Source organism: Mus pahari, chromosome 3 (assembly GCF_900095145.1).
Source record: "Mus pahari chromosome 3, PAHARI_EIJ_v1.1, whole genome shotgun sequence".
Lineage (NCBI taxonomy): Eukaryota > Metazoa > Chordata > Mammalia > Rodentia > Muridae > Mus > Mus pahari.
In genome coordinates this window covers 82,192,945-82,220,694 of record NC_034592.1, presented here as the reverse complement: position 1 = coordinate 82,220,694, position 27,750 = coordinate 82,192,945, and the positions used below count along the sequence as shown (strand labels likewise).

The 27,750-nt window shown below is 38.5% G+C and overlaps 1 protein-coding gene across 5 annotated transcripts in view; it reads right to left on the bottom strand.

The window, feature by feature from the left end:
* Lrrc4c (leucine rich repeat containing 4C) overlaps positions 1-27,750 on the bottom strand; it is a 1,191,813-nt gene that overhangs the window by 149,978 nt on the left and 1,014,085 nt on the right. For 2 of the 5 annotated variants that reach the window (XM_029536203.1, XM_021194267.2), the window contains exon 1: positions 21,736-23,718. The exons of the other annotated variants lie outside the window; for them this stretch is intronic. The gene's annotated coding sequence lies outside the window, so the exon portion shown is untranslated. Of the gene's footprint in view, positions 1-21,735; positions 23,719-27,750 lie in introns of those variants that run through there. 5 annotated transcript variants of the gene reach the window in all.

Genomic DNA, 27,750 nt, shown 5'->3' with positions numbered 1-27,750 from the left:
GGCTGTCCTGGAACTCACTCTGTAGACCAGGCCAGCCTTGAACTCAGATATGCCTGCCTCTTCCTCCCGAGTGCTGTCTGGCCTTAATTTTTTTTTCTTGGCTATGTATACCAGGCTAGTCTCAAACTATGTAGCCCACAATGACCTTAACTCCTGAGCTTACTGTTTCTACCTCCCAAGTGATAGCATTTTCTTTCATTTGATTGAGAGTTTGGAGTCCAAACTCCAGCCCAGGTTGCCCTCAAGCTTGTAGCAGTCCTTCAACCTCAGCTTCCTGAAAGTAGGATTACAGGTCTGATGTATCACATTAAGTTCAACAAGTTTTTATTCAATGTTCCTACACACCACTTCTGCCAATAGTGAAACTCCAATCAAGGGCTTTGCCTATACTATGCACATTCATCTTTATAAACAGTGTGTGTGTGTGTGTGTGTGTGTGTGTGTGTGTGTGTGTGTGTTTTCTTGCCTCTACTGGAATCTGTCAGAACATCTTTTGGGGCCAACCAGGTAGCTCATCAGGTATAGGTATAGGCTCATCAAGGTAATGTCAAGCCTGACAACCTAAATTCCGTATGGTGAAAGGAAAGAAGCAGTCTTCAGATATTTTCCTCAGAGGACACTAAACAATCAAATGAATAAGTAAATAAATATAAGTGGAAAAGAGAAACCTAAAAAATGGAGTAATGGCAGCAAACTATTTCATAAAACATAAGGGGAAACTACAGCTGAGTTAAAGTTCCTCAATCACTAGACACAAAGAGGAAGAATGAATGTTCCATTTTTCATCGTACTAAGGAGGGACAATTTTAAAGCTATCAGAATTTTATATGGATTAAACAAACCATACAGCAACCATTTAACTGCTTGCAGGGAACTAAAATACATGAGTATTCTGAGATCCTGGCTATCCAACTCTGGGTAGATAGCTTGCATGACTGTAAGCTCTGGACTCTTCCCGCCATATGAAGCCCCTGATGCTTTCCTGCTCATGGCTAAATCTTCCAATGTAGGATGACACCCTAGTCCTTTATTCTGTCAGCTCCAGATGTAGACCCTCATTTGGCAATGTTAATAGCACATGGGCATCAGTGAGGTTATCTTTCATGGATGATATGAACGCAGTGGACATGAATGGATGCATTTTATCACCATAAGCTAGAACTATGGAACTTATAGTAACATTGTATCCTATCACATTCTATGGCATAACAAAACAAGAACAAAGTTCTGTAAGCCCACAACTTATATGCTTCCTGACTCATAGAGCCAATATGCGATTATAACTGGGTTGGCTTTCTGCCCTGTTCTAGAATGTTCTATCTAAAGTTCAGTGCCATAAAAATCATGGGAGGCATCAGGATGACACATCAGTTCATAGCTGCCTAATTTAATGGAGAGTCTTTACATTACATAGGAACTAAGCTAGGATACTCTGTGATTTTAACAGCTAAGAGACTGGCCTTGAGTAGAAGGTACATGGGGATGTAGTACACAATGAGAAAATATTTTGAGACTTTTATGAGAAAAGAATTATTTGGTGGTCATTTTATGATAATGATAAATATTATTCTGCAATGACCTAATGTAATTTTTAAAAAATCAAACTTTTCCACAAATATGAGATATAGAAGTTCAAACCTATATACTCAAAGAATAATATAGACTTTTTGATGGGAGCATAATGCAATCCAACTTTTCATTTTACAGCTGTATGAAACATATGATTCAAATAGTTGGGAAAGTTAAAACTGACTTCTAAATCTGTGGAGACTCCATGAAAAACTATTCTAAAATTACTAATCCTGGAAGCAAGATCCACAGACAGGGGTCTTGGCAATATATGAAATATCTGACAAATTAAATATATGAAAAGGGAAAAGGAAAATTTGTATAAGGTTTAATATATTTTTTCAGGAATAAGGGCTCCAAGGGAAGAAAAAAGAAAGAATAACACAGGAAGGAAGGAAGGGAGGGAGGGAGGAAGGAAGGAAGGAAGGAAGGAAAGAAAGAAAGAAAGAAAGAAAGAAAGAAAGAAAGAAAGAAAGAAAGAAAGAAAGAAAAGGAAAGGGAAGAAGAAAGAAATGGATCCTATGGCTATATAGCTGTTAGTGAATTGCAACTGAAACAAACATTTTTTAAACAGTAAATCAAAATTCTCTCTCTCTCTCTCTCTCTCTCTCTCTCTCTCTCTCTCTCTCTCTCTCTTTATTTATTTAAAGTTTGAAACACAAGTCACTTTGAAGGGTGAGTCTTCTTGAACAAATATTTACCTTTTTCAGATTCATAAATAGTGTAATTAAACAACTACAACCACCAAAGATGTTCACAGAGAAGAATATGTTTGGCTTCATATGTCCACAGAGCACAGTATCCTGGGAGAAGATAGATAATAAACTTAAGTAGCTATGAAAAGGTGTGGAAAACCCCTGGATAGGTTTCTGCATGGTATGCTTGGGTGGGGGGAGTGATGGACAGAAACTACTGGTGCGATGAGAGAAAAATGAAATCAAAGAATCTTAGCACAATAATCCATTAACATGGAAGGTGTCTTAAGGTAATTGCATTTGACACATTTTAATTTAAGAATAACATGTGAGAGGTAGAGAAAATATTAACACATGCATATACTCCTACACTTGGGATTTTTGCCAAGCTATTTTAGACAAGTCACTGAATGCTTGAGTAGGTTCTACTGAAAGACCTCTTTAAAAATGATCATTGCTCCATTACCAAACATTCTATTTTACCACAAAACATGTTTTGTGAGTTGCATAGTATTTGGAGGGAATTGAAAGAAGTCATAGATCTTTATATAAATGAAAAAAATACCCATGACTTTAAAAATGAAAACATGATTGTACATTACATGGTCACTGTTGACACATACATGGCGGTTTGTATTTCACAAAGCAAAGGACAAAGCCATGAGATGGGATCATTAGAATAAACCCCAAATTAAATTCTCCAGAAAAACAAGGCAAAGGCTTTGGTGCGACATGCTCAGCCCCTGACTGCTCTTCATCTACATTCTTTCTAATAAAAACAAGGAGGAAATTTCATCTAGGTATATAGACCTATTTCCTCCTGAGGTGGGCATGGGGGCAGAGGCTGTGGGAGAATCTAATATTGAAAGTCTATCACTTTAATCTCTTTACATCCGCTGAGACTTCTTCAATTGTATCAAAAATAAAACTGGAGCTGTGTTCAGAAAGCCTGGGAAGGAGTGGAGTAAGGAATGATTGTTTCTCTGGTCACAAAGGATGCAGTTCCTGGAGGATGCAGCCTGCTCCTCTGGCTGCTCCCCAGACACAGGAGTACTTCTGAGAAGTAGCAAGATAGATATGCAGTGTGGGAAGTCAGAGGAGTGCTCAGGGGCATAACAAGTGAGGGGAGATTCCCGTCAAGCCTCTGGCCACATCCAGGGCTTCCCTTTTAATGAGTTAATATAAACATCAAACCAAGTGCTGAATCAATGAATTCACCTATTTAATTTTGTAGTTAATTAGTGGAAGTGAGTCTAAAATTAAGTGCTTACCCTGCGGAATGGCCTCACATGCACACACACACACACACACACACACACACACACACACACACACAAAAGCAACTGTGAAATGGCCAAAGACTTAGTCAGACAGAAGAGGAAATGAATATATTTTATAAGCATGATAGAGAGACAGAGGAAAGGCCAGAAGATGTAAAGAAAAGAAATAAGCCATCTGGAATTTATGAGAAGGCGAGCAAGAAAATGCATTTCCATTCTCCATGGCAAAGATAGACCCATTATCTGAAAATAGGTCTATGAAATGCCTCTGACTCTGAGAGAGCTAAAGAGAATATTGGAGAGCAATACTCTGAATCAAATTCCTCATTTTACAGAAACAAAAGGCTCAAAGAAAGAATGGCAACTTGCTTAGAGTCTTGTGGGCAGCCAGTAGCAATATTCTAAGCTCCATGTGACAACAAAGTGCAGCAGCAGGAAATGGCTGCCATAGCCAGGTTACTAAGGAAGCTTGGGAGAAATATGCTCACACTTCCTCTTTTACTTACAACTACCTGCTCAACATTTTCAACAAGGAGTCTTAGACATGGCTCATGTTCTTCATCAGTTTCTGGTCAGGTAATAATATGTGGTGGAAAATTTAAAGTATATTTGCTATTATTTACTGTCAAAATTACTCAATAAAGTTGGGGAAAAGGCCAGTTTTTTAATCTGTTTAATATCGTGGGAAACAAAAGTGATTCTGAGTTCTTTCTTCTACTTGTTAGTATGAATTTCATCTGTCCTCTTTGGGGGAGTGAGTTTTATCAAGAATCACTGTGCCATATCAGAATAATATACACAGGCAGAATTTTGAAAACGTTAAGACTTACAGCTCCATCTTCAGCTTAGAGCACTAACAAAAAGGACAGTTAAAGGAAGAATCAGCGTGCATGAGTGAACAGTTATTTTGGTGAGCACAGCCATAATTTTAGAATAACAAAAACCATCGACTTCTAAAGAACACAACACACTAGATCCACCAACACACCGTCTTTGTCTTTTAACTAGTAATTATTAGATTCCGGCGTGGTCAATGGCCACAGAATATTGCAGTGTTGATGCTGCTGTTGTCTGAATTTCTCATGTTGCATGGCTCTTTTATAAACAGGGTTAAAGTAAACCTCTCCACAGAGTTGTGTTTTAGTTCAGAGGTGAAACACCACTGTGTGGCTATGCCACAGAAAATAAAATTACATGGGTCCAGTTAGATTCTCTTTAAAATAATTAAACAAAATGTAATAAAAGCCCAAACAATGCTTGCATTTAATTTTTTTCAGATTTATTTATGTTGTATTACATATATGAACATTTTGCCAGTATATCTATATCTATATCTATATCTATTTATGAAAATTTTGTGTACCTGGTGCTTACAGAGTTTTGAATAGGGCATTAGGTCCCAAGGAACTGGAGATTTAGAGGGTCAGGAGTCACCATATGGGTGATGGGAAAGGAACTGGAGTTTATTATAAGGGCAGTCAGGTCTCTTAACCACTGAACCAGCTCTCTGGCCCATTAGAACACTTTTAAGATCAGTAGTTACAGGCAGAACAGAATTTATTTTTGTATTGTGAAGCAGATAAGACATATACGTCATATTGATACATATTATATATGTAATTATATTCATAATTATATATGATTGGATGATAGTGAGTACCAAGAAATTAGGCACAGGGACTGGGCTCAGAAAGCCCATATATTTCATGAAGAGACACAAATAATGAGCCTGCAGAAGAACAGAACACACAAACCAGGACATAGGCATTATAGCACAGCCAAGAATACTTACTAGATTGTTTGAAGGAAGAAGAGCTGAGATACAAAGGTTTTTGGAAGAACGCCAGGTTTCAGGGTCTGGAATCTATTTCACAAGTGAGGGTTAGCTAGTAGGAGCTCAGCACAAAAGCAGTGCTTTTGGAGGATAAATAACTGGGAGGAGAAGGGCAAATCAAGGCGTGATTATAGTTATCTGGGCCTGATAAGTGCTAAATGCTCAAATCAGGATAGGAAAGGGGCATGTTCTACAGCCAACAGGAAGCAAGATTCGATTCTGGCTTGCCTGCCTGAAGGGACAAGAAGCAATGTTTCAGATAGCATAGAATAGTGAGCAGCCGCAGTAAGCCTCTACCATCTGTTTTTAAAACCTTTAGAATTGGGGATCAAAAGCCAAACTGATATTACAGTCACTTTATATCCTTTTCAGAGGGGCTTTTTGGGTCAGATATATAGTAGGGACTGAGAATAATTGCGTACTGTCACACCATGACCTAAATCCATAGCCTATGGCCTCGATGTGCAGTCTTTTCTCTTGAATTTTGAACAGCAGAGGAAGATGAAGTGGTATATGTCTTCAGAAGACATGAGGAATTTAGGACACTGAGATAAAGGCATGGGGATCCAGGTTGTGTGTGTGTGTATAAGTGAGCAAGTGTTTGTGTCCTTAGATCCTGCAGTCCTGTCATGCTGAGCCTGTCTCCCCTGCTGTTGCAGTGTCTGCATCTTAGGCAAAACAGAGAGTGATGCCCTAGTGTAGTCTGGGCTGACTGAAAGCATTGCTTCCATCTGGTCCAGTTTCTAGGTAGCTGAGAAGGGTAACTTCATTTAGTACTGGCTTTGTAAAAACAGGAACCTGGTGCTGTCCTGCCTCTCTCATGTACCATCCAAATAGGAAAGGGCTACAATTCCTTAAGGCCTTTAGAACAATATATCTTCCTTCTTTATACAAATAAGAGGTGTGCACTGACAACTGAGACAAAAAGTACTTGAGATATGTTTGTGCTACTAGGTTTGTGACTAGCATTATCACCACATATCTCCTTTAGAGTGCTTAAAATATTTTATTAATTGTCTAATAATTTCATTAAACCATAGTGTCATCTCTGTGTTTATAAATACTCGCTCATACAGAGGGCCTAGGTTCAATTTTCAGCATATATATATATATATATATATATATATATATATATATATATATATACACATCTGGCTCACTACTCTCTCTTACTCCAGTTCTGAAGGAACCGACACCCTCTTCAAATCTCCGCAGGTAGCACATACACACATGGTACACACACACACATATACACACACACACACACACAAACATGCACATGCACACACTCAAACACATTAATACAACCCACTCATATGGAGGCAGACACTCATGGACATAAATTGAAATTTAATCTAGATTTTGATCAAATCTAGATTAAAATGTAATGTATATTACTCATGTTCAACTTAATTCCTCACAGACCTTCTCATTCCTTACCCTTTCAACTTCATGTATTTTATATTTTTATTTCACTTAATAATTAATTTAATAATATAATTTAACAATTTCTGTACTTTAGTTTTACTGTTCATATACTCCTGGGTATGGAGAAATACACTGAAGGCTGGTAGATCTGCACATCCTTAAAACCAACTGCCCATGCTCCACCAAACAATCAACTGCTCATAGAACATCAAGGGAGGAGCCCTTTTAACTTCATGAAAGAGAGATTAGATATAAATTAATACTAATTAATATCTGTGCAGATTTTAGAAGCTTAGTTGTCAGGAATCATGAGAGTATTAAGTTTTATTCACTCTTACTAGGGCAAGACAAATAACTGGGGTTCCTGCAATACTCTTGGGGTTCAGGTGTGGTCATCATCTGATCCTCAGTGGTCAGTATGTTTAAAGCAGTGTAGCACAATCATTACTTGTGAATATCCAGAGCTGTCGAGAAACCAGGTACTGCAAAGCACTGTAACAAATTGTCAAAGTTCAAAATGTCCCTACAATAAAATAATAAAAATTAAAAGCAACTCACTGATAAGAGGAAATTAACCCAGAAACTTAGACTACCCAAGATATAATTTGCAAAACACATGAAACTCAAGAAGAAGGAAGACCAAAGTGTGGATACTCTGTTCCTTCTTAGAATGGGGAACCAAATACCCATAGAGGGACTTGCAGAGACAAAGTTAGGAGCTTAGATGGAAGAAAGGACCATCCAGAGACTGACCCACCCAGAGATTCATTCCATATACAACCACCAAACCCAGACACTATTGCATATGCCAGCAAGATTTTGCTGGCAGGACCCTGATATAGCTATCTATTGAGAGGCTATGCCAGTGCCTGGCAAATACAGAAGTGGTTGCTCACAGTCATCTATTGGATGGAACACAGGGCCCCTAAACAAGGAGCTAGAGAAAGTAACCAAGGAGCTAAAGGAGTCTGAAACCCTATAGGAGGATCAACAATATGAACTAACCAGTACCCCCCTGAACTGTGTCTCTAGTTGCATATGTACCAGAGGATGGCCTAGTCAGCCATCAGTGGGAAGAGAGGCCCTTGGTCTTGGGAAGATCATATGCCCCAGTACAGGGGAATGCCAGGGCCAGGAAGCAGGAGTGGGTGGGTTGGGATCAGGGCAGGGGGAGGGTATAGAGGACTTTCGGGATAGTATTTGAAATGTAAATGAAGAAAATATCTAATAAAAAAATTAAAAGCAAAAGGGCAAATAAAATGGTTATCAGTCTTTGATATCTTGATTTAAGTTAGGAGAAATCAAATTACAATGTATTTTTAAAAATCTATTTTATTATTAAATGTGTCTCTGTTTCCTGATGTGATTATCTGTGTACTACATGGGTACCTGATGCACTCTAAGCCACAAGAGGGTATTAATTCCACAGGACTGGAGTTACAGATGGTTATGAGTTGTCATGTCGGTCCTGGGGATTGGACCAAGATCCTCTACAAGAGCAGCCGGTGCTCTTAACTTCAAGTCATCTCTACAGCTCCAAAAATTAGAAGATATTTAGTATTTAATCCCATACTAGGACAAAGTGGCTAGCAGAGAAATCATCAGGGTTGACTGAACACGAACAATCAGTTTTGATATTCATTAGTTGCATAATATGAAAAAGTGACTGAGCCTACCTAAGCTTCCCTTTCCTGTCCTTTGAAAACTATGATCTTATTTACCTGTAGACTCAAGGTTTATAGAACACAAACCATTTAGAATGCACTTCATAATCACTTAATAATTAGCATATATTATTGATTTTCTTTGTAGCATTATTGCTGCTGTTCTAAAGACAAACTGACATAAATCACATATAATAATCCATTGGCATGGCAACTTTAGATGGATGGCAAATGGCAATCTTTATTTTTCTAAACTAATATGAAAAACCTACCTCATATTTTTTGTCTGTCTGAGAACCTTTGGAACCTTGAAGCATATCATTGCACCATAGTGTTCTCAGTATGGAATTCAAATACAAAAAGTAGTCTTTTTTTTTTCTTTAAACACAATGTAAGCCTACAAAAAGTAATGCAGCTGTCTTTGGACTTGATAAGCAACCTCGTGCTTTCAGAGAAACTGCTAAACAGTTATATGAATGTAAGAACAGTTCCCTTTTCAATGAAGAGGCAAAGGAAACTGTGGCATGTTATTTGGAATATCAAGCCTGGGTAAGGAAAATGAAGATATCAGGGAAAGGGCAGGTGAGTGTCACAACTCCTTGTACTGGCAAATTGTATTAAATCGAAGCCGAGAGAAGCATGGGCAATGCAGCGGACCAGAAGTGTGGGTGTTTGAGATGTAAAGGACATCTCCAGGGATCTTTTATTCTTGCTTTAATTTCCTCATTTTTTCCTTTTTATTTAAACTAAAGAGGAATTGTTGCATCTTGGTCTGTTGCTATGTGTTGCAATGCTCAATACTGCCCATTTTTGAGTCAAGAACAAGAGAATCCTCTTATACAGCAAGTGATGCTATGTGACCTTGCACATTAATTTAAAACTATTGGTTGAATAAAGATGTGGACAGGATATAGCTGGGCAGAAGAGAGGTAGGTGGAGTTTTCAATTCCCTGGCTTGGGCTCTGAGGAGGACCATGAGAAAAAGAAGTAGGAGAGAGGAGAAGAAGCCATGGAGTAGGTGAGTCATGAAAACATGACCATGATGGCTGGCCATTTGGAGTTAAGAGCAGCCAGGCAGAATATGGTTAGTCATATTGTGGGGTTATTGGCAGGGAAGTAGAATCAAATGATCAAAGACAGGGTAGAAACCCCCATTTGTGATTAAATTATTTCTCCAACAGGGCTGTGCTAGACCTGTGAATGGAGACCTTAAGATGTCTGTGAATGATGGAACACACATGTCAATCTTTTAATGAATGGTTAAAAAAGTAGAAAGCAAATGCCCCCAAATGAGAATGGTGCATGTGGGACTTCTACACTAAAAGAACTTAGGTCCCTGTAGTTGTGAATAGCTGGGTCAGACTGTGCCTGACTTTCATATGCTTGTAGGACTTTCCATTTATTTTTGCTTCAGTTCTTCATAGCTATTTTTCTTCTTTTATTTCCTGAGTAGCTAATTGCTAATAAAGGGGTGCAGCTCATCAGTGTCATAGAAAATTCTAATATGTATGAACTCAAATCAACTGTTCAAAATGAAAGCAACAATGCCATTGATCCTACAGATTTTGCTATCAAAACTACAAGCTTACAAAGGAAAAATCTTGAATTACATCATCCTAAATTTGGAAACCCAATTTCTAATGCCCTTTTCCTTTGTCATTTAAAAATAACCATGTAATCTCCTTTTCTTCTTTAGACAAACGTCTATTGTTTATTTCACAGTGCTTTTATAAGAAAACATAATTTGGGAGGGATTGTGATCATTCATGCAGTCTCACCACTTGGGAAGCAGATATAGGAAGATCACCTCATTGCCTCTTAAATTCCAGAGCCATCTACATATTAAGTTCTAAGCCATCCAACACTAGATAATGAAACCCTGTCTAAAAACCCAAGAAAAAATGGGACAGTAGGAGACATATCCTTTAACAAACATTTAGAAGTATAAAAAAAAAAAAAAACACTGATAAATGCATTTAATGCATATTTTCAATTATATCCTCATCACTCATACTATAGTTATTCTCATAATATAGTTGAGAAATTTGGGGTTAAGAAGGATGAGGTGTGTGCTGAACCAGTAACATGAGGCTTGTCTAAACTTGGTTCTGAGATTTATTTATGCCTTTATATTATGGACCTTTTAGAATCATGTTGTATTTAAATTAACACCAAGCAACTGAGATACATAATATTCAATGTATTGAATATTATGCTCATAATACAGATGGGGCTATAATCTGGCATATATAGGTTCATTCCAACCCTTAGTATGCCAAGCTAGTGGGGGAAAGCAAAGAGTGCCTTTGTATCTAATTACACAATGTTGCTTAGTAGGGACAGTCTACCCATCCTTTCTTTCAGGTGAGTATCTGGAAATATTTGCAGAAAAACAAGGCAAACAAGCAAGCAAACAAAAACAAAAACAGAACAAAACAAGTGCAACCCCAATGCCATCCTGGGAAAAACATTATTTAGGTAGCAGTCTCCAATGGCTGCCTTAAACTCAACAGTGATTCTTAGACTCTTTCACATTTCTTCTCCATAAACACCTAGGGAATGTGCTATGCCTCATCTCTAACTGGGCTGAAAGGGCCACAGGAGCCTTACAATGAACAGTAGACAGAGAGGGATGGGACGGAATCCTTTAATACAGACAGAGCCTCTGTCCCTTCTTGGCTGCTGTGAAGAACAGCAGGGCTGGACCCAAAGTGATGGCGCTGTGCCGGCAACGCACTTTGGCACATTCCAGGATATGAAAGGCTCTAATGAGACCCATTTCACAATTCACCAGCCACGTGCATTAAGCAGGCAAAGAGACTGTGCTAATATCCTCACGATATATCGTATGGTTTAGGTCTTCAATAGGGTAAGGTTTCCTCTGCAGCTCACCTAGCCAGATCTACCCTCACTTCATGTCCCATGCCAGGAAAATAAGCTAAGTGAAAGGCAGCAGCATTCTTGCTTAAACTAACAGGATGCGTTTCTAACTGCAGATCTGTCTTGGGTATACAGGAACCTTCTAGAGACTTGCAGTGCATGCTAATCCCTGCACTGATTCAGAGAGGGGGCTGCTTCATAGTAAAGCCATTGTTCTTTCTAATTGTCTGAGACGGCTGCTCTGCACTTGCCTGGAGCGATCCAATTAACATATCACCACAACACCAACCATTATAATATGTTCTGTGTCCTACCAACAAGGGAAAGTCCAACCCTGCTTCTATCCACAGCTTCAGTCTAATTAGGTCTTTAATACATAAACAGAAGGGGGGGAACAGGAAAATGGATAGAGTACTATATGCCTGAATTACTTTCTGCCACAAGTGACCCCTTGGGGTAGGGACACTTTTGTTATTAATGGGGGATAACTCCAGAGAAGTGAGGACAAGAGAGACGACAGAGAAGAAGGCAATGGCTTGAATGAAGGCTCACAGGCACGGATGGAGAATGGGTGAGAGGGAAAGCCTGCTTGATGCTTTGGGGAATTGAAAACATGTAACTTCTGCTGGAAACGATTGCCATGGCAACATTCAAACAATACAGAGAAAGCTTTCATAGCTCCATTCTTGCCTTCCTGAGCACCATTTCATAGATGTTAACTCTTTTTGGGTAACTTCTGACTTTGAGAAGCACACCCACCCAAGTCCCCTCACAATTCATTAGAATGCTGATTCTGGATTAAGTGAGTCTCTAGAGATTAGCCAACTAAACAACTAACATTCTCTCTATTGAATTATAACAGTGGGTCAGGTTTATCCACTCTCTCTCTCTCCTTTCCTCATTTTTTATCCTCTTAACCAAAGATTGTGAAAAGTCTGCACATCTGAGATCTGGCTGAAAAAATTCAAGAGAAAGAATTCTTTATGCTTCCAAAGGTCCTGAAGCTTTCTTAGAATCTTTGTCTTAATTACTGAAATCTCCACCTTCAGTACCAAGTTATCATTAAAGAACACATATCCTTTGTCATGAGAATGGATATCTTAATATTAGAATGGGTTCTTGATTTAATAACCAAAACAAACAGCAAATGAACATATGCATTCATAATATGATCTCAATCAAATTGGCTTAGGCCTGACTATATGTACAGGAATAGATGAGGCTAATAATTATGAAAATATATTAATTGTCCAAAGACAGATGATCTTATCATTCTAAATCTGTGAACCCTTATGCAATACCATATCCACTTTAATAATTGCTTTCCTTTTGCATTTCTTATTATTACTTGTTCAGAATGGGTGAGATTGAATAGATGAGCTACTCTCAAGGAAACACTGTGGTCCTGGCAATTTGTAGTTTGGCAGTAGGAATCAGCAGATCCAGCACTGACTCTTCCAAGTAAGTCCTCCCTGGCACCTTCCCATTCTCAAGCCTTCAGGCATTATCTTGTTAGGTAGTAGTGAATATGCAGCTGTTTTGGAAGTCGTGGGATAATAAACTTGCTAGCAAGATGAAAAGGAAAAGTGAGATCTTCTAAACATTGTAAAAATCAGTATCAATGTACTTTCATCTACTATTAAAATTACTACTATTCCTAATTTCTAAGTAGAAGATATCTAAAAATGAGAAGAAAACATTTCAATGAATATTTAGCAAAACATTAATATTTCAAATAGTCAAGACATTCATTACTAAAGATTGAAGAATAAAATTTAAACGTAACTCAGTTTGATCTTCCCTTAGCATTATCCTTCACCTAAATTAGTTTATTCTGCTGCTTTTTTTGTTTTCTGTTGTATTTCTGGTATATTTTGTTTGTTTGTTTGTTTGTTTATTTGTTTTGGGTTTGTTTGCTTTTTATTTCTGCAAGATAGGAAAAGGCATTATTTCAAAGCAGAAGGTCAAAACAACTGGATTCTGTAAAAGCTGTTCTTGATGTAATGTGAAAAGCATCTACACTTTAATACGAAGAAGATCCTCAGCCCTTACACCCTAATTCTCTTTGCAAGAGTTTGTATTCAGGCATTCCTCATGCTTGAAATTCCATAATCTTTGTGGTAGACCTTCCAGAGTGGGAAGGCAAACTTTACCCAGCTTTGAATATTGTGCAGTGAACAACTTAATTTGGGGGAGTAATGCTATCTGAGAGTGATGCCTGTGAGGAATGTGCCTGACAAAATCTGCATTAAGCATCTAATGCTAGTGAGATAAAATATAATGCTATACTACATAAGCCTATGTTAAACATGATATTCTCAAGGACAGTTACTATTGCCATTTCAAAAGGCCAAACAGGAACCATAAATGTGCTCAGACAACTGCACAATTAAGGCGCCATTGCTTGTTAAACTCTTTGTATCAACTTATTGTAGAAATGTACCGGTAGTACATTTTGAGAAGTGATGATTGAGAAATATATGTTTACTATTATTAAAACAGAGAAAATTACAGTAAATTTTACATATAATGTAGTATAGAAACATAGACACTGGAGAAAATTATGTGAGAGTAATTCTAATGGCAGAAGTATTGTTAAAATTTTAGCTTTCATTAGAAGCCAAATCAAAAGCATGTCTTAGCTCTTTCCCCTCATTTTATTTATTTATTTATTTAGTTCACCTTATATTCCAGTCATAACCCCCTCCTTTCCACTTATTTATAGGTTCTGCCAAAATCAATTTCTATTGTCTCGGTGAGTGTTAGAGATGAGAAAAGGAATATGATGAGGTCTTTATCTAAATTGAGTGGGTATAGCCAAGTAGGTAGATACCTTGCAACAATGACAAGAGAGAGGGCATACGATAACCAAGATGTTTCTGAGGAGAAGAAAGAACATCCCGCTGTGTCTAGCAAAGGTGGGGAAGAGTCTAGGGGGATTCAGGTTGTTCCGAGGCTTGACCCATGAAGCCTATGCTTGGCCAGTGGCATGTGTCAGCTACAAAGTTCAAGCTGAAGCTAGCCAGATCTCCAGAGGAGTGAAATGTTGAAAAAAGCAGGAAACCAAGAGAAGTATGATCTTGCTGGTCAATTGGTTACAATCAGGAGAAGAGCATGGAGTTCAGTTTACAAAGATACTTACAGATTATAGATCAAAAGCTGTTTGGCTTTATTAGAATAATGCTTGTAAGAGAATGAGTGACAAATGACACTGAAGAAAAGTGTATTGTTAAACACAATGATGGAATCTAGATCAAGGAAATAGTGTGACAGAAGCTTAACAATTGAATTTGATTACTGCTTGGACCAGAAGGTTAAAGAGCTATCAGTATTGGAAACTCTAGATACAGAAGTTACTGGAAGGAAAGCAATCAATTTCAGTTGTAGAAAGTTTATGAAGCCATCATGAGATTCAAGAAAGTAAGAAAGCTATTGATAATGGAGATTGACTAGGTCTCTCCACATAGTACTATGGCTAAGGAATTGAGTTGGGTGTCTCCAATCAAACTGGGTAAATACCTCTGAGAAATGCAGAGGAATTCCTAATCAGAAAAGAGGAAGAGGAGGAGAAAGTAAAATTAACAATGAAACTAAACTTTGAAAAAAATCCTCAAACCTCTGAAATACCTTCATGAACTCAGTGGGGAGCATGATATCAAACTCAACTGTAATGTGATTAAGTCTTGGTAAGTCATGTGATTACCCTTTGTAAAAGATATTGTTATCTAAAGTCCATTCTTATGAGCATTGATATTATTCCTGAGTTTGCAGATAATATCATAAGTATTTTAAATAACATTCTTCCATAGATACTTTAGATGGATTAACATAATTTTTCCTGAATCTTTCTTAGAAGTGGTCACTTTCTTAAAGACACAGTTGGATATGATTGAGATCTCATAAAAATATGCAAGTTATGAGACCGAAGTAGGTGATGGAAAACAATATTCTAAACTCAGTTAAAATATTCCCAGGGTCATCAGGTCATATGCTGCCAGGCTGTTACCAAGACAATAAGTTTAGATGTATTGAGTCTGATCTTTGGTGACTCTAAGTGCCTCCTGTTTTCAGACTCACCTTCCCATTGCTGAAACATCTTCAAAATTATGCTCTTTTTGTTTCTGTTCCATAAGTGAGAGTCAAAGTGAAAAAATTTATTTGCAACATATTGTCCTGGTACTTATTACATGACTACCAAGTGATAATTATGTTTGTCACTATTCAATAACATCCAAAACTTCCAAAAATGTGGCTTTTTAGATAACTACAGGAATCTTCCATAAACCTGCACCAAAGTTGATATAGAAGTATATCTGTATCATATAGATGCCCTTTAAAATCATGTGCAATTTTCATTATGATCTTACTGATATTTTATAAATATAAAAGGAAAGCATTATTATGAACTTTGATATGAAACTTAACAAAACATTTCCATATTTTTATGTTCAGTAGACACAAGACAATACAACCCTCAATACTATGTTGAATGTTCTCATTACCACAGAAAATAACTCGATTTTTAACAGAGTACTACTGTCTTCTCTGTTTGACTAATGTCCAAGGGTCTATACTGCATATATATCTTAGTTTTCCTCAACTATAAAGATAAAGGGTAACCAGTTTTGCAATGTGGAAAACTGAGATGTATAAGGTCTAACTGTCAACTTAGGCAAAAATACCTAGCAGGTGCTAAAACAGAGTTATAACATAGTATTTTTCTATTCTAGAGTCATGATGAGGTATTTGAACATCCTTTAATTTTTTTTTTCTTTTCCCTTTCACCATTGTATCTGCAGATGAAAATAACTTTCTGCTTCCATTCGCATCTTCATCACTAATTTCCTAATATCAGGCATTATATGCTCTTAATTACTAGCAATCATGGATTCTTAGGTAGATAGCTATAAAGTCAATATCAGGTTCCTAGTGCTTGAACTACCATTGTGTTAAATGTTACTGAATAGGATTGACTATAAGCACAAAGGAGCTAGTATGAGACATGCCAAATACCACCAATCCATCCATGACAACATCAAAAATAAGAAAAATCTACTGGAACACATAATGTTCAGACCTCAGTATTTTCAATAAAAGATAGCCTTTCTTCTACCTCTCTCTGTGTATCCAGTCAGAACAATCACAAGAAATTTTCACTAACCTTCTATAGATTCTTAGGAACAATCTTTCACGTCTGTGTATGTGTGTGTGTGTGTGTGTACATTCCCAAGAGTTTGCATGTATACAAGGATGTGCATGTGTATATGTGTACATGTACTTGAATTCATTATATGAGGTGAGTAAATGAAGCCCAGTTAGTCATCAAAAGACTGGAAAGTTTTTCATATGAGAGCATGCCAGAGAAAAATGCAGCCTATTCCCTCAGAGAAAGTACCTAGTATATTGTTTCAACCACAGACTGAATTTTGTCTATCAATTCAATAGTTATTAATAAAAATAATTAATAAAATAATTTTGAACAAAATGAAGACACCATAGTTTTTTTTTTTTTTGCCCAAATTTCATAACCTTTAATTATATACATCCCCGAGGACAAATTAAAGAATGACACCATAGATTCTTAATCTACCTTCCTCCCCCTAGATTCTTCTAAGATATTACTTATCAAGTTTTGTCATCTATAATATAAACCTCTGGCCAACGCAGCCAATGTATACATGGACACAGTGTATATTTTTCACAATCCACAAGTCTATTCACAGCTTTTGATGACTGACTATTTCACTGAGATACTGCCAAGTATGTTTGAAAGCTGTATGACTGGTGAATAATTCTTTTGCTTCCATAAATAATGTGACCAGTAGCACTTTGGGGAGTAACCTGTAACTTTAGTTTGTAGGTTATAGTCCTTGATTCCGGGAACCAAGCAGAAGGAAATGAAACAGAGACCAGGAATGCTGCTTACTGGTTTGGTACCTATGGCTCAGCGTACATTTTTATACAACCCTTGACTATGTGTTCAAGGATGGAACATCCCACAGTGGGCTGTGCTCTTCTACATCAACCAACAATCAGGAAACACTTCCACCAACATAGCAATCCAATGAGGCAACACTTCAACTGAGGATCATGAATCCCAGGTGACTGCCGTGTGTGTTAAGATACCATTATTAACACCAAATTCAACCCTGTCTGGGTTACCAAAGTGAATTATAGTCAAGATTTACCCTTAAAAAAAACCCATTTTTACTTTTGTTTCTAAACCACACATTACCTGATCATAGACCAAAGATGGTTAATTTAAACGTGGAATTATTGAATTCTGATAGTACATGACATAAAGAAACCTGATTCAATTTTTCTGCTAGCCAGTTACATGTGGTTATCTCTAATTTACAGATAAGCATATTGGTTGAAATAGGCTAAATGCTAAGTATAATTTATGTGTCCCAGTGAAGTTATTTGAGTTCACTTTGACCACAAGTACCTGATTTCTGCCTGATTTCTTTATTAATTTTAGAAAACACACAAAAATATAAGATGTACCAAATGGTGATCATTTCCCCTGTTAGGTTTTCATTTATGTTAATGGAAAGTGAGAACTATGAACCTTAGGAGGCCTTTCCAAACCCTTCCAGATTTTAAAGTGTTTTTGAAAATTCAGTAATCAAAACCCAATAAACTATACACCAAGCTGACGCTGCTATTATACACAGTTTGCCAATATGATGCTGATGTCATCAGTTACTATGACTAAAATGTGGGCTTTGAGTTGTAATTATTAAAGGGAAGAGAGTTCTAAGGAAGTCCACTGAGTACATGGACAGAGTACAGGACTACTATGGTAGACAAATAACAAGTCATGCTGAAGAGCCACTGCTTAGACAAGTGGGAAATTATTAAGACTTAAAGACTTTTCCTTCATCTTTTGCCTTACTCAGATTGAGCCTACACAACAGACTAGGAAGCCCTCCCATCAAGGGAGTGAAATTCAGGCTCTTGATAGCCCTGGTAGAATGACGTACTATTTCATTTAAATTTATATATTTGCAAAGGCATTTGTCTATTTATGCATTCCAGAACATGATGAACCAGAGGACACTTAAAGTCCAAGGCTACCTTATGCAACTTTAAGATTGAAAGTAGAAAACATGATAGGTGTAGTTACATCATTCTTTCATTATGCCTAAATTATCTTTTAAGTATTTTTTGCTCAAATTTCTTTTTATAAATATATATATATATATATATACATACACACATACATACATACATTCATACATACATATACGTATGAATATATATCAATATATTTTAAGCAACCCATTCATTGGAAGGGAAACCTAACAAGGAATTTAAGCTCATCCACTCGGTCACTGGGCTTGAACTTAACCAACAGACCCTTAAAGTACTTGGTCACACTTCATTCATCCTTGGAAGTGGATACACATGAATTAACTCAAGAATGACCATGACAGACAGACATCCACCCTGAGAGAGATTATTGTGGCTGGGGCTTTGCAGTATATCACTTATAATTTACAAAACAAGTACTTTATAACAAGTTAGACATTATTCTCAACCCACAAGCAAAAGAAAAAAGATGAGGGACAGGGAAATGTAAAATGTTGCTCAAAGGGTGCAGCTATTAGATTACAGGAGGAAGAAATTTGAAATACCTTTAAAACTTGTACAAAGCTGCAGCTTTCTGGGTCTGTGGTCCCTAGTAGACGTCTGTGCCTATGTTTACTACCTAGCACAAATACACTGAGTGGCCAACTTGAACTGAAACAGTCATTAGGTAGGATTTCCACTCTACCATAGCCAGGATTTCTTTTCTATCCCATGAAAAACTTGTGGATATTGTACAGTCAAGTGATTCCCAAGCCAAAGAAGGTGATTCCCGAGCTTAGTCTGGGCACCTAAGTGTAATGTTGGCAAAGTAATTCACCTCACAAGGAACACCTTCAAATACCTGATCCTTTCAGGGAGAGGGAGCTTTGTTCTGGCACAGGTTTCTAATAGACTATCTTTTTCTTACCTTCCTTCCCTCCTCTTGGCAACATCTACCTATTTGTATAAGAAGGGAGAGGGACAGAAGAGCCATGACAATGTTGAACAGAAAAATATAGTTTGTGGTCTAATGGGAGTAGTGTTCAGTATTGAGAAAAGTTTTTTATGGAAAACAAAGAGCATTAGTACCAAATCTCCTGATTAGCAGACACAGCGTACTTGCAGGGCAAGTTTTCCAGACAAAGCCTGAACTTGAACTACAAAGTAAGGAAAACCTCAAGACATTTTCCTCTCTTCTTACTTCCCTGTTTGTTGTACTAAGTTGCAGAGGATCAGCAACTTTGTATAACTTGACTTGTTACATGATCAAGAATGGTGAATTAACAACAATAACCATGCAAATCATAAAGGACTAGAACACACACACACACACACACACACACACACACACACACACACACACACACCACAAGATGAGAGAGAAAAAAAGAGGGAGGGAGAGGGAGAGGGAGAGGGAGAGGGAGAGGGAGAGGGAGAGGGACGAGGAATATATAGAAACCTCCATAGAGTTCTCAAAGAAAATAATTTGCACATGTGTTTGTATAAGTTGGTAAATTCCTACAGAATCTGTGTTTCCCAACAAGAAACATGTGCCTAGAAAAATAAATTAGGGAAGTGCTTTGCTGTTGGCGGCTACCTTAGTTAAGGAATAACAAGAAAGATAAAAACAGATGATGGGAGTGAAAGAACAGACTTAGATGCTGTTAGCAGGGTGCTTCTGGTTTCTGTTATCACCTCTCTAATATAAATCTAACTCCACAGATCCTTAATGACTCTCTAGAGTCTACCACTCAGAGCAGTAAACGTGTCCAGCACTAACAGGATACTCAGGAGGCAGCTGCAGTCTATCTCCTTTGGGATATTTCAGACTTGTGGATCTTCTGGGATTTAAATATTTTAAAGCCAGAGTTTCGTGAAGCATGAGACAGGCAGAGAGAGGGTAAGAGGGAGAGGAGAGGAGAGGAGAGGAGAGGAGAGGAGAGGAGAGGAGAGGAGAGGGATGTTGGCACTTAGAAATCTTGAAGTCTACACTGACAGAAGTTTACTTCATCATCTCTATATCACTGTGCCTTTCTCTCCCAAATAAAAATGGCAGCTGCGAGCCTCCTATATGTGCCAGATTTCTTCCTAGTTTGGATTCAAAACTTGTCTGCTTCTCTGAGGCTTGTATGAGTCATCTGTCTCAGACTTGTTTGGTCATTAACCATGGAATTATGATTTCTGTCCAGGCCTCAGTTTCTTCTTTTCTTAACATGTGTGATATGGCAAAGTTACCTGAGAGTTCATGGTTCTAACAGAAGCCTCCAGAGAGGGGTGTCATAGGTGGAGGTGAAAGCATTCTGTGCAGCAGACAAGCTCTAAGACTCTGACAGAGGGGGAGGAGGGGGAGGTGATCCTGTAGGTCGCAGCCTCTCAAACCACAGGCAACCTTCTATTTTACTTAATTATTATTTACTTTTGTTTGTTGGTTTGTTTGTTTTCAAAGCAAAACTTGATAAGCTTTGGTACTCAACAAACAAATTGTTCCTTTGGTCTTCCTTTCTAAGTTACCACAGGACAGTAAATGTCTGCCTTTTTTCTCAAGAGCTGTATCTTAGTGGTGTTTGGAGGGTTCCTCCAAAGCCTATGCTAAACATTCAGGTCCTCTAAGATCTGAGTGCTGAGTGCCACTTCTCTGAAAACCAAGGGAGTCTGAAGTTACAAGGGGTGGGGTGAGTGGGTCCTCCTTGTTTCAGTCATAGTTTCATCACTGAAGCCCCCAGGGATGGAAAGACCACATTTAGACAAGGGAGTGCAGGAAGCGCTCTACCACTTCCTCTGCCACCATGCCATTCCCTCTTATGAATTAGCCAGAAGCCATCCTTCACCTGCTTGAGTATCTTAGTTTTGTGTTAATACATTCTGTTGATCTGCAGTGTTGGATTGGATAATGAAATTTAAATTGGGCCCCTTCGATTTCCAATAGCCAACATTTGTGCTGCTAACTCTGGGGTTTCCTGGTAACTTAAATGCATTCTAGAGTGTCAATCACTGGCATGCGCACCCCACACTGCAGCAGCTTTCATGGAGAGCTTTTTTTTTTTTTTTTCTTTCCTTCTTCTCCATACTGAACATTTGCAAAGGCATTTGCGTAGAATGCAGACAACCTGCATCATTATAGCAGTCCAGCTTATCAGTGAGCACAGCTTGATGGAACAACTGCGTGGGCCCCCCTATCCCTCATTTTCTTGTTCCCAATAGCCTGGTCCTTGAAAAACCACAGTGAGGGGGGAGGGGGAAGGAAAGAGAACAGAACACTAAATTAATGAACATTTTCTTCCCTGATAAATAAGAAAATTAGGATCACTCACTGTATTTCAGCACAGCTACATCCCGAGGGAAATCCAGGTGGTTAAGAACAAGAAAGAATGCATGGTCTTGACACCAAAAGAAAACGAGAAAGAAAACACACACACAAAAAAGGAGGTTGGTGAAGAAAAAAAAAATCCAACTGCAATTATCCTTCAATTTTAGTCAACACGGGCACTGATCCAAGGGTCCTCTGCTGATTTCTTTCCCAATCAATGCTTCGTTCTTCCACGGTCAACTTTTCTTCAGTGGGATTTCTTTGCAGATGTATTATTAATTTCCTCTCCTCTTGTGGGAAATTTCAAAAGAAAAAAAATATATATATCGGGTCTTTACTTTTCTAAAAAAAGCCCCAAACTTTTCATTCCAAAAATATCTCCTTGGCGTACTTTCTCTTTTATAGAGAAAAATGAGCACACTTTTTCTTTGTGGATCCTCAGTTCTTCATTTCCAAACATCCTTGGGGGAGGGGGACAGCTATTTTATGGTTATTTATGTCAGAACACACCAAACCCCGCAGGTCTGACATCAGCTTATTTCATTTTTCCCCCCAATGCTCCCCGTGTGGCCATATACACATTTATGTTACGATCCAGGTCTCACAAGAAAAAGCTTCATTCTTTCTTCTCTCTGGCACCATCAGCTTATCCTCTGCGTTCTGCTCCAAGAGAGAGCTGCGTCCCGTATCCTTCATTTTAGCAAGGCACCCAACAGCCACCTCCTCCGGGGGTTAAAAAAAGAAAAAAAGAAAAAGAAAAGGAAAAAAGAAAGAAAAGAAAAGAAAGAAAGAAAAAAAGAACAAAAAAGTCTTGTCTTTACATCCTCGATTCCTTTCCCCAGCTTTCCCTTCGGAGAATTTAGGGATCAACTGCCCCCACCGGCTACCCTTCCGGCCGGCCCCTTCGTCAAAGATCTGATTAGATTTCTCATCACAACCCAGTGCGCAATTGGATTTTTGATTTCAGCCACCCAGCCACCTTCCCCCTCGCCCCTCCAAACTCCCTGTTAGATCCCGTCGCCTTCCCTCCACCGCCTCTGCGATTTCATAATCTCACGTTAAATGGAGTGCGGGGGGCAGGGGCGGGGGAGGGGGCGGAGGTAGAGGAGGAAAATTTCAAGGCTCCGTCAGCTGTCAAGAACAAACCCGTTCCGCCCCCGGTCAGCTACTTTTTTTTTTTTTTTTTTTTTTTTTTTTTTAAGGCTCAGGGTGGCTTTCACTGTGTCCCCTCCCCCACCCCCAGCACTGGGTACAGGTCCTCCAGGTATAGCTGAACTCGGCGATCAGGGCAGGGATCACCGGAGAGACGCTTGATGCGGTCCCTCGCCAGCAGCCCCGGCCAGCACTGGTGTCCCCTTCTCCATCATCCGGCCGTAGATCTCGAGTCCCCAGGGTTGTGGAAGTTCAGGCTAGGCTTTTATTTCAAGCAGGGAAAACAAAGTGAAGGGGCTGACGTGGTGTTAGGTAATTTTGAAAAGGAAAAAAAATTATTTAAAAATATATTTAAAGAAAAAAAAGGGGGGGGGGTAACGAAACAGGAATGAAGAGGGTTAAAAAAAAAAATCTCTAATCACTGGCTCCTCTCATCCTTCTGGAATGAAACTGCAGCTTTGATCTCATTTCCAGCTGCGTTGGGGACGGTCTGGAGCCACAAGTTGGTTCCTCTGTGCGCAGCCGTTCCCGGCGCCCGCTGGTCCTCCTGGAGGAGACGCGTCCTCGGGCGCGCAGCTGCTCTGCGCCGGTCTCAGTGCCATAGTCCCGGCTCGCGACTCTCTGTGCCGCGGAAACCCGGCTCCCCTTCCATCCACTTCGCGGTGAACTCTCTCCCTCTCCTCTCTCTTCTCTCTTCCCAGATAAATGAATGTGCTCACTGAGCGGTTGGCAGCCTCTGCCAGTCTAGACTTTCCACCAATGCCAGGTCCTGTTACTTAGGGTCCTGACTCCCCAAAGCGTTTCAGCACTGCAGTCCCTTCCCCTCCTCTGGCCCTCTTTCTTGCCCCTTTCCCTTTCCCTTTCTCCGCTAGAGATCAGTAAAATACAATTACCCAATTACCTCCCATCATCTTAGCAGTGATTGGTCAATTGCATTAACACTTGAAGTCAGGGAAAGGGGGATTGGAACCACTGAGGTGTGGCACTGCTGCCACCTGGAGGGGAGAGTCTGAAAAACGCCGTTTTAAAGCAGCCCCTCACCGTCGGAGGCTTGTAATCAGAAAAAGCAATTCAGCCTGTGTGGGAGTTGTCAATTTTATTTTTATTTTTTTTTAAAGCTTGCTGATTTTCATCCCAAAGCCGAGAGTTTTAAGGTACAAAAGAGAATATATTGAAATCAATTCACCACTTGATTCAAAATTATCAACAAACATTATTCTTTTGCTTGATGGTAGGAGCCTCTCTGGGAAGTCCAGCAGGCTGGTCCCAAGGTAGGGATTAAGACTGCTCTCCTTTGGAGAATTGGTTTTTCAGGAGGAATCCGGGTCGGTCAGGAGCTGCTAGGGAGGGAAAGCTTGGGGGAGCAGGGTAATCTCTCCAGGAGGAAACAAGTGTAAAGGCTAGATAGGAGCCTTCAGTCTATGCAGTGTTGCAGTAAATTGGCCTGTTCAGTTTGTACAAGACATTTGGGACAGCTTGACAACTCAATTCCAGCATCCCTCGCTCCTGAGTGTGGGCTTTTCCATCAACTAGTGTTAGAAGAGCACTTGGCAAATTTCACCTCTACTACCTTTCCTAAGAAGCAGGGACAGGGACCATAGAACAATGATAAAATAGTTACATATTTTGTCATTTTCTTTGATATATAATTATCACAAAGCTCTTTCCATTACCTACCGTCACTCATTTATAAGTCTCCCAAGCATATTTGAGATATAAGGTCAAATGAAATTTAAAATGATTATAAATATTAGTGACTGTGCCTGTTGAATCTGAAGGTAAATAAAGGTTTTTTTTTTTCTTCTAGTAAAGACCTTACGACCTTTTTTGAAGGTGTATTTGGTTATCTGATGTGTGTGTGTGTGTGTGTGTGTGTGTGTGTGTGTGGGTGTGTGTGTGGGTTGTTTTCTAACATTCTAAATATCAGATAGCGCTCTTGACTCAAACAGAGTGTGCAAATGTTTAACAAAATTATGGCTGGGCAATAAGGTAAGAACTTTTGTGTTACTACAGGAACATCAAAGGCCTATCCAAGTTCATGACAAATGTTCTTTTCCCCTTTATATTATATGCAAAGCACTATATCTTTAGTTCTTTGGAGTTCAAAAAATGTATATCTATACATTTCTTTGAAGATGAAGGAGAAGCGGTAATATGGATTTCAGATGTCATCACCTGCAAGGGAAAATCCCCTCATCTCAGATTCAGCTACATTTGCTTATGGTTTCTTAATAGGTTTTTGAGAGCTTTGATGTAGTTGTAACACATATACAATGTAAATTTGTGAAGGAGTTGATGCTTTTATATTTAAACAGATGTTACATGGCCTGATTCACAAACACTAGTAGGCAATTGATTATAACTTCAGTTTGTGTTGGTCAAGCATCATTTACTCACTGGTGAAATATTGGAAAATTCTTCCCCTAGATGCTCTGGATGGGTTCAGAGAAGTTGTCTCCCATGTTTAAAAGTAGATTGAAAGGCATTAGGAATTCTTTTTAAGGAAATAGATAGGGAAAATCCACAGTATGATTATTCAAAGTGAGGTGTAGCAGCTGTCACTAGACACCTTTATCACCCTTCAGAATTAAGTATTCTCTAGAGTGACACAAAAGGAAGGAATGATGCTAAGTAGAGAATCAAGGGAGATTTCCTAGTTCTGCTTAGCTTCTCATTGCCGATCTACAGTACCACAGTGGCCTATTTGCTCTACATGACACTGAATTGGTCATCTGATATTCATATTTGCATTCATAGTCAATTACTAATCACACTTATGTATGATGTTTTGCAGCCTCTTTTATGCATCACTTTATTTAATATTCAAACAGCTGAATGATTTTGAAGGCAGACAAAGTGAAATGCCATGATATACTTGGTAAATGACAGCCAAATATTGAACCCAGATCCAGTCAATTTCACTTCTTTTAGTTTCCTATAAATTCCAAGTTTTCGGTAACACAGAGAGCAGCCTGTCATATAGAAAACAGTCATGAACATGCTGGCTTTTATTATCAGTGTGCTTCCCCAGAGGAGAATTTGTAGTTCTGTATAGAGATGGCACTGTTGTATACTGCTGGGTGGTATTAGTTAAAGTGAACTGAAATAAAGACTCAGCAAGGGAACTGTCCTAAAGCACACATGCAAATTTAGTATATATATATATATATATATATCATAGATACATGAATTTAAGGTCCTTCATAAGCTGTCTTTTAGAAGAAATAATTGCCTAGTAAGTAACTCATCCCATCCTCATGCTTCCAATTAATCAGTTTTTTTTTTCAAAACCCTTTCTAGAAATGAAAGTCATTGGAGTGAGACAACTTGGGGAGAGGGAAGGTAATGTTCCCACGGTGGTTTCCCTCTATGGATACATAGAAGTCCACATTTTTATCTTCTGATGTTAAGATAAAATAAACTTGTCATAATATTTCTCTCTAGGTTGGTGACTGACTCTGAGTTGGTATGATCTTTAACAAACAGCAGGGGACAGCATCTTGTAATCAGAAACACAAACCAGAAAATAGTATGAATTCAGTAACTTTGTTTAAAAATAAAGAAAAAAGACTGTGTATATCATGTTGCTCATTAGATTTAAGGAGTGATTTTCCAGGGCTATAGGCAATTTTGTCAGTGCACAGTATATATTTTTAGGTCTAAGTCATTATTTTATGGAGCAAAACCTGAGAGTTCTCTCTTTTAGTCTCAAATCTATTATAAACAGAGAATAATCGTGTCAACATTACCTCTGTAATTCACACAAGATGGTGTGAATTAAGCCTATTAAATTAACTTAAAATATACTTTATTATTAAATGCTATATTGTTATGGTCATATGTGCTGATAGGCAATATAACACAGACAGTGCTTCAGAACCAGAAGGCATCTCAACAAGCATATATTCTTAGATCCTAGTAACACAGATGAAGATACTAAAGTGTAAGTACATATGCAGATATTTGTTTGTTTCCAATATATTCCTTTGATGATGGTAACTCCAATATGCAGCATTTACCCCGTCTAGATTTACTGTTTGTTCTCTCTTGGATTTTAATATTTGTCTTAGTTTTTATCTTGCCTGTACAGTCCAGTGTACATCCTCATGTTACAGTCATTTGATGCATTCCAATAAATAGGGGATTTATTGCCTGTCATTATGGAAGACATCACTAATTCCCATTCACCCTATCTACTTGACAATGTGGAAATATCTCCTTTAGCTGTCTTTCCTCTTCTTTACAGACATGACTGGGGTTGCTTGATAGCCTTCTGCTGCCCTTGTTGTTTGTTTGTTTATCATACTTCTCTTTAGTATTAGTTTGGGAACGGAAAAGCAAATGAGAAAGAATGAAGAAGGGAATGATAAAGGGAAAAGTCTGTTCTGTATACAATGACAAGTAGCCACAAGACTGGGAATAGCAGGTGTAAGGAGGAACTAGTCACTTTAACACTTACTGGGACCCAGACTGATTACAACAGTGTCTCATACTTTGCTTCTTAATACATCTTGATTGATTTGATAAATGAACTGGCTACTTGTTTGAATGAAAAAAAAATCAATAGATGGTTCTACTAATTTAATGATGATTCATGGAACTAGGGTGGTGTCTTTGTCAGCAAAGTGCATGCTGCAGAATTTCTGGGACCTGAATGTCATAGTCATGAAAAGCAATGTGTACTCATCTACAGTCCCAGAACTAGGAAGGCAGAGAGCTTTCTGAGTGGCCACTGTGGTCAAGTTAGTGAACTAAGGCTCAATGAGAATCACTGTCTAACAAAATAATTGAGAAAGTGGCCAATAAAGACACTTCCTGCATCTTTCTATGTATGCATAGATATGTATATGCACACTCATATGCATAC